Source organism: Heteronotia binoei, chromosome 2 (assembly GCF_032191835.1).
Source record: "Heteronotia binoei isolate CCM8104 ecotype False Entrance Well chromosome 2, APGP_CSIRO_Hbin_v1, whole genome shotgun sequence".
Classification (NCBI taxonomy): domain Eukaryota; kingdom Metazoa; phylum Chordata; class Lepidosauria; order Squamata; family Gekkonidae; genus Heteronotia; species Heteronotia binoei.
The window spans coordinates 44314748-44327384 of record NC_083224.1 but is presented as its reverse complement, the minus strand read 5'-3'; the positions used below and the strand labels follow the sequence as shown (position 1 = coordinate 44327384).

Sequence of the window (12637 nt, the reverse complement as noted above, 5' to 3'; positions counted from 1 at the left end):
GGTGCAGAGTGTCGTGCAGGAGCTGGAGGAGAAGCTGGTTGAGGAGTACCAGCCCCCTTCTTCGGTTCCTTTGGGCAGCAGCAGTCCTCCAGGGCATGGCCAGGAAGGCTGCATGGGGTGGAGGGTGAAGAAATGGAGACACACGAGGTGCCTCCATCTCCGCCCACTTCCCCCCGGCAGCCAGCCCCTCCTGCCACCCCAAGACATGATGTGTCTGCCCTGAGCACCTCACAGGAGGTGGCTCCAGACACCCAAGCTGCCGGTAAGCTTGGGCAGCCGTACACCTCCAAAGTCTGGAAGCATTTCCGACTTATGGAGGATCCACGCTATGCGCAGTGCCAGCTGTGCAGGGCCCGGATCAGTCGTGGGCAGGACCCTGCCCACCTGACTCCGGGGGGAGATGCGGAACCACCTGCGGAAGCACCACCAGGCGGTGCTTCATAAGGGGGAGAAGCAGGCTGGTGCTGGGGTGCCCAGGTTGCTCGAGGTGCTGGGGTGCTAGGGTTGCTCGAGTACCTGGCACCCTGCTACAAAGTTCCTGCTAGAACAACCATTAGCAGGACCATTGTGCCATCTGTTTTCAGGGCGACCAGATCTGTGGGGAAGGAGCATTTGTCCCGTGCTGTCGGGGAGACTGTTCATTTCACCTCAGATATCTGGAGCTTCCAACATGCGTTCGAGGGGTATCTCTCCCTGACTGCGCATTGGTGGCAACCCAGTGAGCTGCAGGGTGGGGGTGGCAGTAGCAGCAGGCAGGGTCAGGGCCGCCAAGCCGGCTATTGCTGGACCTTGCTGCACGCCAAAGCAGTCGATGCACATCACATGGTGGACATCTCGGAGCCACCCTCTCACGGCAGTTAGAGGGCTGGGTAGGCAGCAGGGACGTTGCCACGAGCTTCGTGGTGACTGACGGTGGCTCCAACATCAAGGCGGCTGTCCAGCATCAGGGCCTAAAATGCCTTCCTTGCGTGGCCCACCTTCCCCACCTTGTGGTTAAGGACATATTTGGCCATACGAAAAGCCAGGATCGTCGGTATCTAGCCACAACCCATGAGTACCGACTTCTGCTCCAGAAGTGCTGGCACATCACGGGTCACTTCTCACGCAGCAATACAGACTCGTATCAAGGGAACATCTCTGCCATGCAGGGCCTATCCAAGTTTTTTGGCACCCTAAGCAAACTAGAACTCTGGCACTCTGGCACCACCATTCAATACACAGAAATGTTGGCTATCTACAATTAACGTTTTATTTACTGTCCATTAAAAATGAAGGATGTAAAAATAGATAAGCTCTTCAAAATCCCTCCATGTTCCATTATGGCATCTACAGAAGATTGGAGTCAGAAAATGTGGAAATTTCTAAAGCCAGTTAATGTCAGTCTACCCTTTAAAGTCAGTAAAGAAGTCTCCTCTCGCTTTCTGGCACCCCTCAGAATCAGGTACCCTAGATGACTGTCTAAGTTTGCCTAGTGGTTACACAAAAACAGAGATTTTTTTTTTTCCTGGGAAAAGAGGTGCCAGAACTCTCAAGAAGGAAATTAAGGAGAAACACACAGGTGCCCCTCATGAACTTTTAAACATTTTCTGAGAATTTTGTTTCCACAAAGAGGTTCTGGAAGTCCATCCCATCATGTTCCACCAGAAAAAAGACCTACATAGAAAACTCCCCTGGTCTTTGAGCTGCTCACATTGGATGACTTACAATAGAAAGGACAGCAGATTCTCCACCACTGTGCCTTAGGTACTGCATCCTTCTGTAACTTAGAGATCTGTACCTTCCTAAGCAAGGAGCATGTCCTATATTTTAACTTTGATAGGACATGTACGGAAAGTAGGGATAGGCACGAACCAGAAAAAGATCTGATTCAGGGCAGTCCCAAACTGAACCCAAAATCCCCAGATCAAACCAGATGATTTGGGCATTGCTTTCTCCTGATGACGGAAAGCTATGGCTGGGAGAAAAGGGAGGGGAGAATCTCCCAAGAAGGGTTAAATGGCTGGCAGAAAGTGGAAGGGAAGCTGGGAGTTCTGATCCTTCCAGCGAGCAATTCCTACAAAGGTCAGGTGGTGGGTTACCAGAGAGGGAGAAAAGCATCTCCAGGTGTTGAGAAAAACTTCGAGGGCTGGGTGGAACAGGGTCTGCAAGCCAGAGCAGGCCCATCCCACCAGTTAGTAAAACATATTCTAGTTGCTTCAGATACATTATGCTGCTGTAGTAATCCCCGCAATACTCCCATTAGGTAGATTAATATTTCTAAAAAGTGACTGAGGTTAAGAGAGAGAGAGCTTTTTATAGAGAGAGAGAGAGAGAGAGAGAGAGAGGGCGTTTTCGCACTGACCTTAATCGGTAGTGACGTTCCTCTTCACCACACAGGATCTGCGCGGATTTCGCACTAATTGCCGCGGAGCACCCGGAAGAGCCGGAAAGTCCCGCGGCTTTTGCGGCGCAAACGGAAACCGCCAAAAACCAGTTTCCACTTGCGCCGCAAAAGCCGCGGGACTTTCTGGCTCTTCCGGGTGCTCTGCGGCAATTAGTGCGAAATCTGCGCAGATCCTGCGCGGTGAAGAGGGGCGTCGCTGCCGATTAAGGTCAGTGCGAAAACGCCCAGAGAGAGACAATTTGGTGTAGTGGTTAAGAGCAGTGGACTTAATTTTGATTCCCCACATCTCCAAATGAAGCCTAGTGGGTGACTTTGGATCATTCCCAGTTCTTTCAAAGCTGTTCTTGAAGGGTGTCTGTTGTGGGAAGAAGAAGGAAAGAAGATTATAAGTCTTGTAAGAAGGGAAGAAGATTGTAAGCCCTCTCAGCTCCACCCACCTCACATGGTGTCTGTTGTGGGGGAGGAAGGTAAAGAAGATTGTGAACCACTCTGAGATTCAGAGTAAAGGGCGATGTATAAATCCAATATCTTCTTCTGCTTCAACCCATATGGTGCAGTGCTTAGAGTAGAAGCAAGGTCTTGTGTTCAAAACCCTACTCAACTATGAAACTCAGTAGGTGTTAAGTGGGTCAGTCACCCCCTGTCAGCTTCATCTACCTGCTGTGAGGATAAACTGGAGGGAGGGAGAACCAAGTATGCCAACCTGAGCTCCTAAGAAAGCTCAGGAATACAGTAGTAGAGATAAGATTCCAGGATTCCTGATTTATTGCTTAGTTAATACCACCTCTCAGATGGTATAATAGTTTATACCACCTCTCAGCCCAAGGAAGTGGTGAGATGCTGTGTAGGCAGAGAAGCTACATGCAGGGCATACCATTTTTAGTGCTCTCTTGTATATCTCTATTTAAAAGCCTCCCCGAAGAGAGTCCACAGGCACAGCTGGCAAAGGGGGGAGGCTAATAGAATCTTTATGCATTAGTTTTCTTTATATAAGGGAGCTTTATATAAGGGAGTGTTCAGTTGTGGCATCCCCTTCTGACAGCTTGCAATGGTACAGTTCACTTTACCACCTCAACAGGCTTCCTCATCTCTAAACTCACTCTGACTGAAGTAATGAATTGACTTGCTACAGGGCAAATTTGAGTGCCTGAAGAAAGACAGGAAATCAATCCTTGCCTTGGCCTGGTTCCTCTCCCCTACTTTCAAGCCCTGTTTCCTCACCAGCATTGGGTTAGGTGAAAAGGAACATGCACTTTGACCCAGATAACCCACTTTTATAGTTCCCAGGCAGGCCTAGCTTTTATTTTATTTATTGACTTCATTTAGATGCCACCTTTCTCCCCAGTAGGAACCCAAAGCAGGTTACTTTTGTTCTCTTCTGCAGTGTATCCTTCCAACAACCTTGTGAGGTAAGTTAGGCTGAGAATGCATGCAACTGACCCTAGGTCACCTGTAGAACAGTGGGGATTCGAACTTGGCTCTCCCAGATCCTAGTCTGACACTCTTAGCATTGAAAAATGGGGCAGGCAGGGAGGCAGCCCTCAATGTAGACTGCCATTGCAACCCTCTGTGCGCTGAATTAGTGGAACCCACACCAAAGTAAAGCTGTTTATTTTCCTGAAAGTAAAGCTCATTAAATACATTTACTTCTATATAACCATGCAGACTGATGAATGTATGTATATTTGCAGAAGAGCAAGTTCTACTTAAATCAGTAGGACTTATTTCTGAGTCAGTATACATAGGACTGGGCTTTTGCATAGGACCTATAGCCATTTAGCACATTTAACACATGTCCAAGTGCAAAATAAAGATGAGCCATGTTCTATTCTTGCCCAGGCTTTTGTGGAGTAGAGGCCACTCTTCCACAGCTCTGAGTGGATCCTGCCTGAGCACACTTTATATAGGTATAAGGTATACAAATTAAAGGCTCAGGGTGGGAGAAAGTGCAGGGTGAAAGTGAATGCTGTGCAATTCAAATCTAATCATGAAAAAAACCTAAGTCATTCTCTAGTTATGCTAAGATAATTATTTAGGACACGTTTTGCTAAAACGGCCCAGGCTAGCCTGCTCTTGTGAGATCTCAGGAGCTAATTATTATTTGTCTGGGAGGCCACCAAGGAAGTCCAGGGTTGCTATGCAGAGGCAGGCAATGACAACCCACCTCCAAAGGTCTCTTGCTTGGGAAATGCTATGGAGTCACCATAAGTGACTTGACTGCACTGAGTCCCCAGCATCTTCAGTTTAAAAGAACCAGGTAGTAGGTGATATGAAAGACCTCTGCCTGAGACCCTAGAAAGCCGCTGCCAGTCTAAGTAGATAATACTAACCTTGATAGACCAAAGGTCTGATTCAGTATAAGTTTCATGTGTGAATTAATTGCAGACACAGTCTGTGGCAACAAAATAAAACAGGAGTCCACTGGCACCCAGAAGACTAACAAAACTTGGGTGCCATCAGACTCCTGTTTTATTATAATTGGCGAGAAATCTGTGGCTTTACTCCATCCAGGCAAGGAACCTCCGGAGGTCGTGTGAAACCTTTTTTCAAACCCCCTATTCAGAAATGCTGTTAGCCCAGGAGAACTCCTGTCTATTTTTGCTACAGCAAAAAAGCTCAGCTTCCCACCTCTGGAATTATCAACATTTCCAAAGAAGACGAGCAAAGGATCGGGGCCCACAGCTGCAAACTTTTGTGCGCCTGTTCGGACGTATGCCTCATTTAAAAACAGGAGGGAAAAAATCGTGAAGAGAGTGACAAGCGTGCACACAACTACGGCCCGCTGGCTCTTCCAAGCACTCTCCAACTTCAGCAGTTGCCCAGTGCCACCCCTCCCTTACCTACAGCTGTCCTCCATGGGAAAGACCAGCAGCAGCCAGCAGGTGGTCTCTCGATAGACAAAACACCCAGCTGGCCGTAGAACAAAGCAAGAGTCAAATTGCACCGTTAAGACCAACGAAGTTTTATTCAGAATGTAAGTTTCCATGTGCTAGAAGCACAGTTCATCATAAAAAAGTAAGGAATGGCAAGCAGTCCTAAATATAGAGAAATGGGGCAGTGAGTTAGCATGCAGTCATGGAAATGTTTTTTTGCAGATGAAGAGAATAACAAGTTGGGAACTGGTGTTCCTTAGTTTCTGTTAACTGGGCTGAAAAAACAAGGAAGGATAATTACGTAAGTTGGAATAGCAGATTGATGTCCATGTACTACACCCATTAAGTATCCTGGGTGTGAATTGCAATAAATGAGAGTCTATTGTAATGTTAGCTCTGGGTTCAAATGAGAGCATATTTTTGTCTGATGAAGTGCTTCCTTCCAGCACAGGAAAGCTTACATTCTGAATAAAACTTTGTTGGCCTTAAAGGTGCCACTTGACTCTTGCTTTGTTCTACTGCTTGCTTCAGACCAACACGGCCGCCCACCTGGATCTACCGGTCGGTTCCCTTCCCGGCTAGGCCACGTGCGCCCCAGGAGCTCCCACCTCCTTCGGCTAAACGCAGGTGGAGAAACGCGGGAGCGAGGCGAGCGCGGGCCTTCTTTTCCCACCCTTTCTTGAAAGCGGCTTCCGGTGTCGCTGCCATATTCCTTTTTTGGAAGGAGGAGGGGAGACAGGGCTCGTAAAGGAAATAAAAGGCAGGCCGCCGGCCGGCCGCGGCTGTGCTCGCAGGAGAAGGAAAGGCAACCGAGGCGGGCTTGCGCCAGTGCCGGCCTACCTACTGCCCTAGCAACGGCCCGCCCCAAGAAGCAGGGGGCGCGTATACGTGCCGGCCCCTCTTGGCTCGGCGGCTAATCCACGGAGATTCACTTTGGGGGAGAAAGAGCAACAGCAGCAGCCGGTGGCTGGAGCCGCAGGCGGGCGTGAACCTCCGCCGCTGACATCACTTCTCGCAATTGCTCCAAGTTGCAAGCAGCCTTTCTCCTCCAGCCTTTTGCCTTCGCGGCACCGGGAAGGGGTTGGGGCAGCGTAGCCAGGAGACGTAGCCAGGGGCTGGGGCAGCGGAGCCAGGGCTTAAGGACATCCCTCAGCCCGGCTGGGGAAAGACAGCCAAAGACACGCGCGACACGCTCGCCCATTTACCGGCAGGCTCTGCACAAAGCTGAGCGCGCGGCTTCCTTGCCTTCCTCGCTCCTCCTGCTCCTCCCCTCGGTTCTTTCTAATGGACAAGAAAAGCAGCGCCAGGATGAACCAGCCGGAGAGCGCCTAAGGTCCTCGGAGGCTGTCCAGCTCCGGCTGTCCCCCTTCGGGATCGTTTGCTGACTCGGACGATTGCGTAGTTCAGCTCGGTCCCACTGCGAGATCTGCGCCCGGCCTTGGGAAGGCAGAGACGGAGGGAGACGGTTTGAGGAAACCACCGTCTGACTGTTGTGGTTGCCTCTTAACGAGGCTGAAAGGAGGAGGAAATACGAAGGTAAGGAACTGCAGCTCGGCGCGGCTTGCAAGAGGGGGCTTGGCTGGTTAATGTGCAGCTAAAGGTCTCTCCCTTCCTAGCCGCCGGGCGGCGTCTGCTATTGACTAGCCCTTGGTTGCAATTGATCCGCGGAGCTTTGTTAATAGCCGGAGCCGGGGGAGGTGGGAGTCGGACGGCCCATCGGCTGCGAAACTCGGGATGTTGTTGTCCCTCCTTTTGAAAACGACAGCGGTTAATTTCCCGTGAGTGGCACCGATTGGTTAAGTCTCGGGATTTATTTTTTTTTTAAAGGAGGCAAAGAAAAGGGGTTGTTTGGAAAGCGGCTCTCTCGCTCTCCATCTCCTTTCTCGCCTGCGTGTGGGGGCTTTGTTTTGGGAGGGGTTTGCGGAGGAGGAACCGGCGGTGAAGAAAGGGAGGAGAGAGCCTGACGCACGACTTGTGCCGATTCACTTTCTTTTGTTGTGGTCCCGCCTTTGGATCGCTGGTGAGGATTTGGGTCCTCTGCGTAACTGAAGACCCTCGTTCCCTCCCCCGTAGTACATGTCAAATCTTGGGGGAAGAAACAAGGGCAGAGGGGCGGAGGGCAGCCGTATCTAGGCCAAAACATGCAATATTAATAACGCCCCGCGTCTATGATTTTCCAGTCCAGCTCCTTTTACACTTCTTCGTTTTCAGGGGGAGTGTAGAGGGCGGCGGGGGAAGGGGTAAATGGAAGGTGTGTGTGGCTACGTGGTCGTAGTATATGATCTGGGAGCGCCGCCCCCCGCCTCTCCGCCTTGAAACCCGGTCACGCCTTTCAACGGGTGGTAGGATTTAATCTTGTGGAAAAACGGGGAAGCGATTTCAGCCACAAATGGGGCAATCGTTGGCTGCAACTTCTGCTGCTTTGTGCCGAAGCGGCTGGAAGGGGTGGCCTGTCGAAGACCCTTCATTGTCACGGTGCCTGTTGTTCTTGGGAGCCTGGGGGATGGGTGTGTTTGTGTGTGTGCCCTTCAGAAAAATCACAAGAACGCCTAGTCTGGTTAACTCTTTCGTGGCTTCCGGGGAAACTGGTTAACCGGCATTTGCGGTTGAAGCGAGGGTCCCAGACCTTTCTGTGCTGCTGCTGGTATATTTTTGTCACTAGGCCGGGCTTGAAATGCTTGTGGAGTATTTGATCCCCTAGGATGGTTCAGTATTGTATCTTGATGTTGGCTGCTTGTTCCAGCCAGGGTTTTTCAGTGCCTCAAATGAGAATTGGATAATGTGTTCTGCCTGGCAAGGGTGTGAACTGCCAACCCGGGGATTCAATTTCACCTCCACCCCCAAATCACTAGGAGCTCTCTCAGCCTGGGATGATATAGTGGGAATGATGCCTTGCAGAACTAGGATAAAGCTGGCTGAGAAAACTCAGGTGAAGCCCCCTCTGAACACATAAAAAGTGTTAGCTGAATGCCACTGTGGATGTAGTAACAAGAAATCAATTTGTATATATGTAACTGTGTACTCTGTGCCACTGTTATTGCTTTAAATTCTGAGGGAGGAAGTATCTTAAGAGCAAAGAACTTTGCTTTGATCCAGCCATTCTGGTTTGGACAGTGGCTGGCCAGATGCCAGGGCACGAGGACAGCAGCCGGTCTGAAAATCCTGCTATTCAGAGGAAAAAATAGTTCTGAATATGGAGGGCCTGTTTCCATGCCACCTTTCCATTTTCATAAGGTGGCTAAGATCTTATTTTTAAAGTAAAATCAATCATTGGAAAGGAAGTAACAATAGCACACCATTATCAAAACAGAAATACAAACACCCTGACCTGGATAGTCCAGGCAAGCCCGATCTCATCCGATCTTAGCAACTAAGCAGGGCTGTCCCTGGCAAGTACTTGGATGGGAGACCTCCTTGGAATACCAGGAGCTGGGAAGCAGGGGCAGGATTTACTCAGCCACCTCTGAATGTCCTCCATGCCCCAGAAGTCTCTGTGACTTACAGGCCTGCAGATGTACACCCAAAAAAAACCACCCAGGAATTTTATTTTATTTTTAAACACTAGCAGGATAGAAACCATCAGCAAACTAAATCAAGCCTAATAGGTATTGTCCTATGCAGAGTTATTCCAGGCAGGTTGATAGAGGAGACTGTCCCACAGATAGTGGTTTAAAGGTCAAAACCACCTCCTTGAATAAAGGCCTTATCTGATCATCTCAGTTTGCAGCTGGGTGGAGGCAGTCCTACAAAAACTGTGTAATATTGGAGTTAAACTAGCATTCCAGTTGCGGCAGTCTTGACTACTTGATTATCATAGTGAATTGCTGTAGACAGATCTAACTTTCATGAGCTTGTTTAATCTGATTTAAACTATCACTTAATGGGATAGTAAATTGCATAAGTAAGTTAATTTGCAGAAATGTATTCTCTGCTGCCAATTAGCTGCTGATGCAGAGGCCTACCTGTCCCATTCAACATATATGCCTTCCTTTAACCATGAACCAAGAATGGGTTTGAACATCAAGCTAGTAAGAGTGATTACAAAGTGTCTCTTGTGTCACCTTAAAAGACAGACACATTTATTGTGGTATAGCACATGCCCTTCATATACCAGTCATCACAATAAATAGGTTAATCTTTTTAAGGTGCCAGCATAAGGTCTTTTTGTTTAGGCTAATACAGGCTAGCATTGGTGGCAATGTGTGATAAAAATGAGAGTATTGGAGACAAAACATTTAGAAGTACTGACTCACACATCTACCTCCTAGTGTCTCAAGACACAATTGCTCAATGCTCTGACTCACAGACAAATATGAGAGCTGGCTCCACTGCTAAGTATTGTGTTTGAGGGGATTGTCAGAGGGAACTGAAAACTCTATCATGTTAGATTAGATGTGTCTGATCCACATATCTAAGATACCATATGTAAACATGCCTGTGAGCTGTCTGCTGTGCTGAAAATAATTTGTTTTCTATAATTTTTCCTTGTTTGACACATTAAACATAAAATTATTTTTCAGTTTTCTAAAATGTAGTAGTCTAAACTAATCCTATTAAGAGATGAGTAGTTATAAAGTGGCATTGGTCGACTACTCTGTTGGTTTGCCAGGACTCTTACAAGGCAAATGAATATGATTCATCAGGAAGCATCCCTCCCAGTTGTAACTAGTCAGGGAGTGGCTGGTGTTCCTTCTGGGCTTCAGCTAGACTGGTTATTTTAATGCTCAGGGGGATGCCATTCAGTTGTGAATGTGCATTTATTTCTCAAATTTTTATTCCACCCTTCCTCCAAGGAACTCAGGGAAACATACACGATTCTGCTTCTAACTTCTTCCTCGGAATAAACCTGTAGGGTAGCTTAGGATAAGCAGATAGCAGTTGTCCCAAGGTCCGCCAGGGCATAGCTACACATTACATTTCCATACCTGGGTCTTGTTGTGGATGTATTCTGGGTGCTCCTTCCCTTTTGTGTTGTAGGTAAAGTCTGTCATGTTGTAACCAACTTATGGCAACCTTGTAGAGTTTTCAAGGTAAGAGGTGGCTTGCCATTGCCTGCCTCTGCATTGCAACCCTGGACTTCCTTGGTGGTCTCCTATATACGTAAGTGCTAACCAGGGCTGACCCTGCTTAGCTCCCAAGGTCTGATGAGATTGGTTAGCCTGGACCATCCCATTGTCCTGTGTTAGGTCTTTGGTGGGATTCCTGGCAGACTGTGGAGTGGAACCTGAGTCTCTTGTCCTAGTCCAATACTCTGACCTTTGCATGACACCTGTTCTTAGTCTGTTCTCATGCTGTATTTGTAAGGAGCTTGGTTCTTGAAAAAAAATAATTCATTCCAGTCCATAGACTCCAAAAGCAGTGGTGGTTGTAGGTCAAATAGTTGACCTTCAAACACCACTGCTTTTGGAGTCTATGGACTGGTATGAATTATTTTTAATGATATCCCTGAGGCATTTCCATATGGAAGGTCAGTGCCTGGGATCAAAGGGCCAATCAGTCGAGAAATCTCCATTCTAACCATTATTATGGAAGACAGAACTACAGTCATGCAAAAGGAGCACTAAACTCTTTAATTAATGAAATGCTTTGTTTTCAAGCCAGGTTTGCTTTTTGGATCTGTTTGTGGAGGTGCTCTGGTTCACCTCTGAGAGAGGATGGAAGGGAACCACAAAACAGTCAGTTTAAAGCACCTCCATGGTAGGATTCTCTTTTAATCATTCTTCCTTTCTAAAGCCTTCTAGAGATGGCTTGTCCTCAACTTCTGAGAACAAACCCTTGCACTGATTGTTTCATCAGTTATCCATTTGAAGCAGGATAAGACCTGATAGCCAGTTGTTAGGATGTATTTCTTCTGATCTTGTCCCTCTCCACTGCCTAGGAGATCTGAATCAAGCAAGGGAGAACAGATGGCTGCAGAATGAAACTGACCTAACACTAGGAAAATGAATCAGTTTTTCTGCCTTTACAAGTTGCGCAAACATTTTTTGTATGGAAATCTGTATTTTATATGTCTTTCTTGACCGGAGAAAGAAGTAACGTCAACTGAAAGCTAGTATAACTATTATAAGTACGAGGTCTTTTAAATTTTTATGGTGGTATATACTTCCTGTACCCTGTGTTTAAGAGCCCCGTGGTGCAGAATGGCAAAGCTTCAGTCCTGCAGTTCTAAGCTCTGCTCACGACCTGAGTTCGATCCTGGCGGAAGCTGGGTTCAAGTAGCTTGCTCAAGATTGTCTCAGCCTTCCATCCTTCTGAGGTCGGTAAAATGAGTACCCAGCTTGCTGGGGGGAAAGTGTAGATGACTGGGGAAGGCAATGACAAACCACCCCGTAAAAAGTCTGCCACAAAAATGCTGTGAAAGCAACATCACCCCAGAGTCGGAAACGACTGGTGCTTGCACAGGGGACTGCCTTTACTTTTTTTTACCCTGGGTTTCCCCATAATTTCAAATGGGGACTTTTAGATTTGCCTAGAGATGAGCAAGCTGGCCTCTGCCTCAGGATTTTGTGGCTCTTACCACAGGAAGAGGTGCCAAAGTTTCCCTTCCGCACAATGAATTGGAAATAGGAGGCAGAAATCGGTGGTAGTTTTTGTATCTATTACTGAAGCAGACCTCATTTTGGGTGTTCTTAACATGTGTTCTTCAAGCTTTTAATAAGTTTAGATGCTGGTAAAATAGCTCTCATATTGAAAATCAAGCAGTTTTTTTTCTGCCATGGAAGCAACTTTAATTCATCAGTCACTGGAAAGTCACTGGGGACTTGTTCATCTGTAAAGTCTGGAATTTCCCTCCAAAAGATGACTCTGCAGTTGCTTAGTTATCCTTTTGAAGCACTGAATCACCTGCCCTAATTCTGAAGTGAAGGTTCACTCTGTCTGCTGCTGAATGGAAAGAGAGGTCATACCTAGTGTACTAGGTGGCCTTTGTTGGAAGATATGAATCACTTCGAGGACATAGAATCAGTGTAGAAAGGTCATTGGTTTCATGTATTTAAAATCTGGATCATGCTACTGTGGATGGTTCAAGGAGATTTGCTCAAATCTGTAATAAAAGGATTCGCCTGTCTGTATAATCAGAAAATGAAACTAGGAATCTCAAAAAAACCCAAGCCCCTCCAGCAACAAAGAACTCACCACCTTGTGAGGGAGATGATTCCAGTGTTATGCACACCTGACCATCAAGAAGTTCTTCCTCAAATTTAGACAAGACTCCTTTGCTGTGATCCGAGTCTTCCAGCATGACTAAAATTTATCCTCCACATGCCATTCCTTTTGCTATCGGAAGACTGCAATCCCACTGCTTCACAGGCATCTCTTCTCCAACATGATGATTCCCGGCTCTTTCCCCCTTTCCTCATAGAACATGGTCTCCAAACCGCTC

At 47.5% G+C, this 12637-nt stretch overlaps 1 protein-coding gene across 2 annotated transcripts in view; it reads left to right on the top strand.

Moving 5' to 3' along the window:
- The first annotated feature begins 6040 nt into the window (after nucleotides 1-6040).
- The window catches only part of SRC (SRC proto-oncogene, non-receptor tyrosine kinase), a 130644-nt gene continuing 124047 nt past the window's right edge, over nucleotides 6041-12637 (top strand). For both annotated transcript variants that reach the window (XM_060230906.1, XM_060230905.1), the window contains exon 1: nucleotides 6041-6792. The gene's annotated coding sequence lies outside the window, so the exon portion shown is untranslated. The remainder of the gene's footprint in view (nucleotides 6793-12637) is intronic.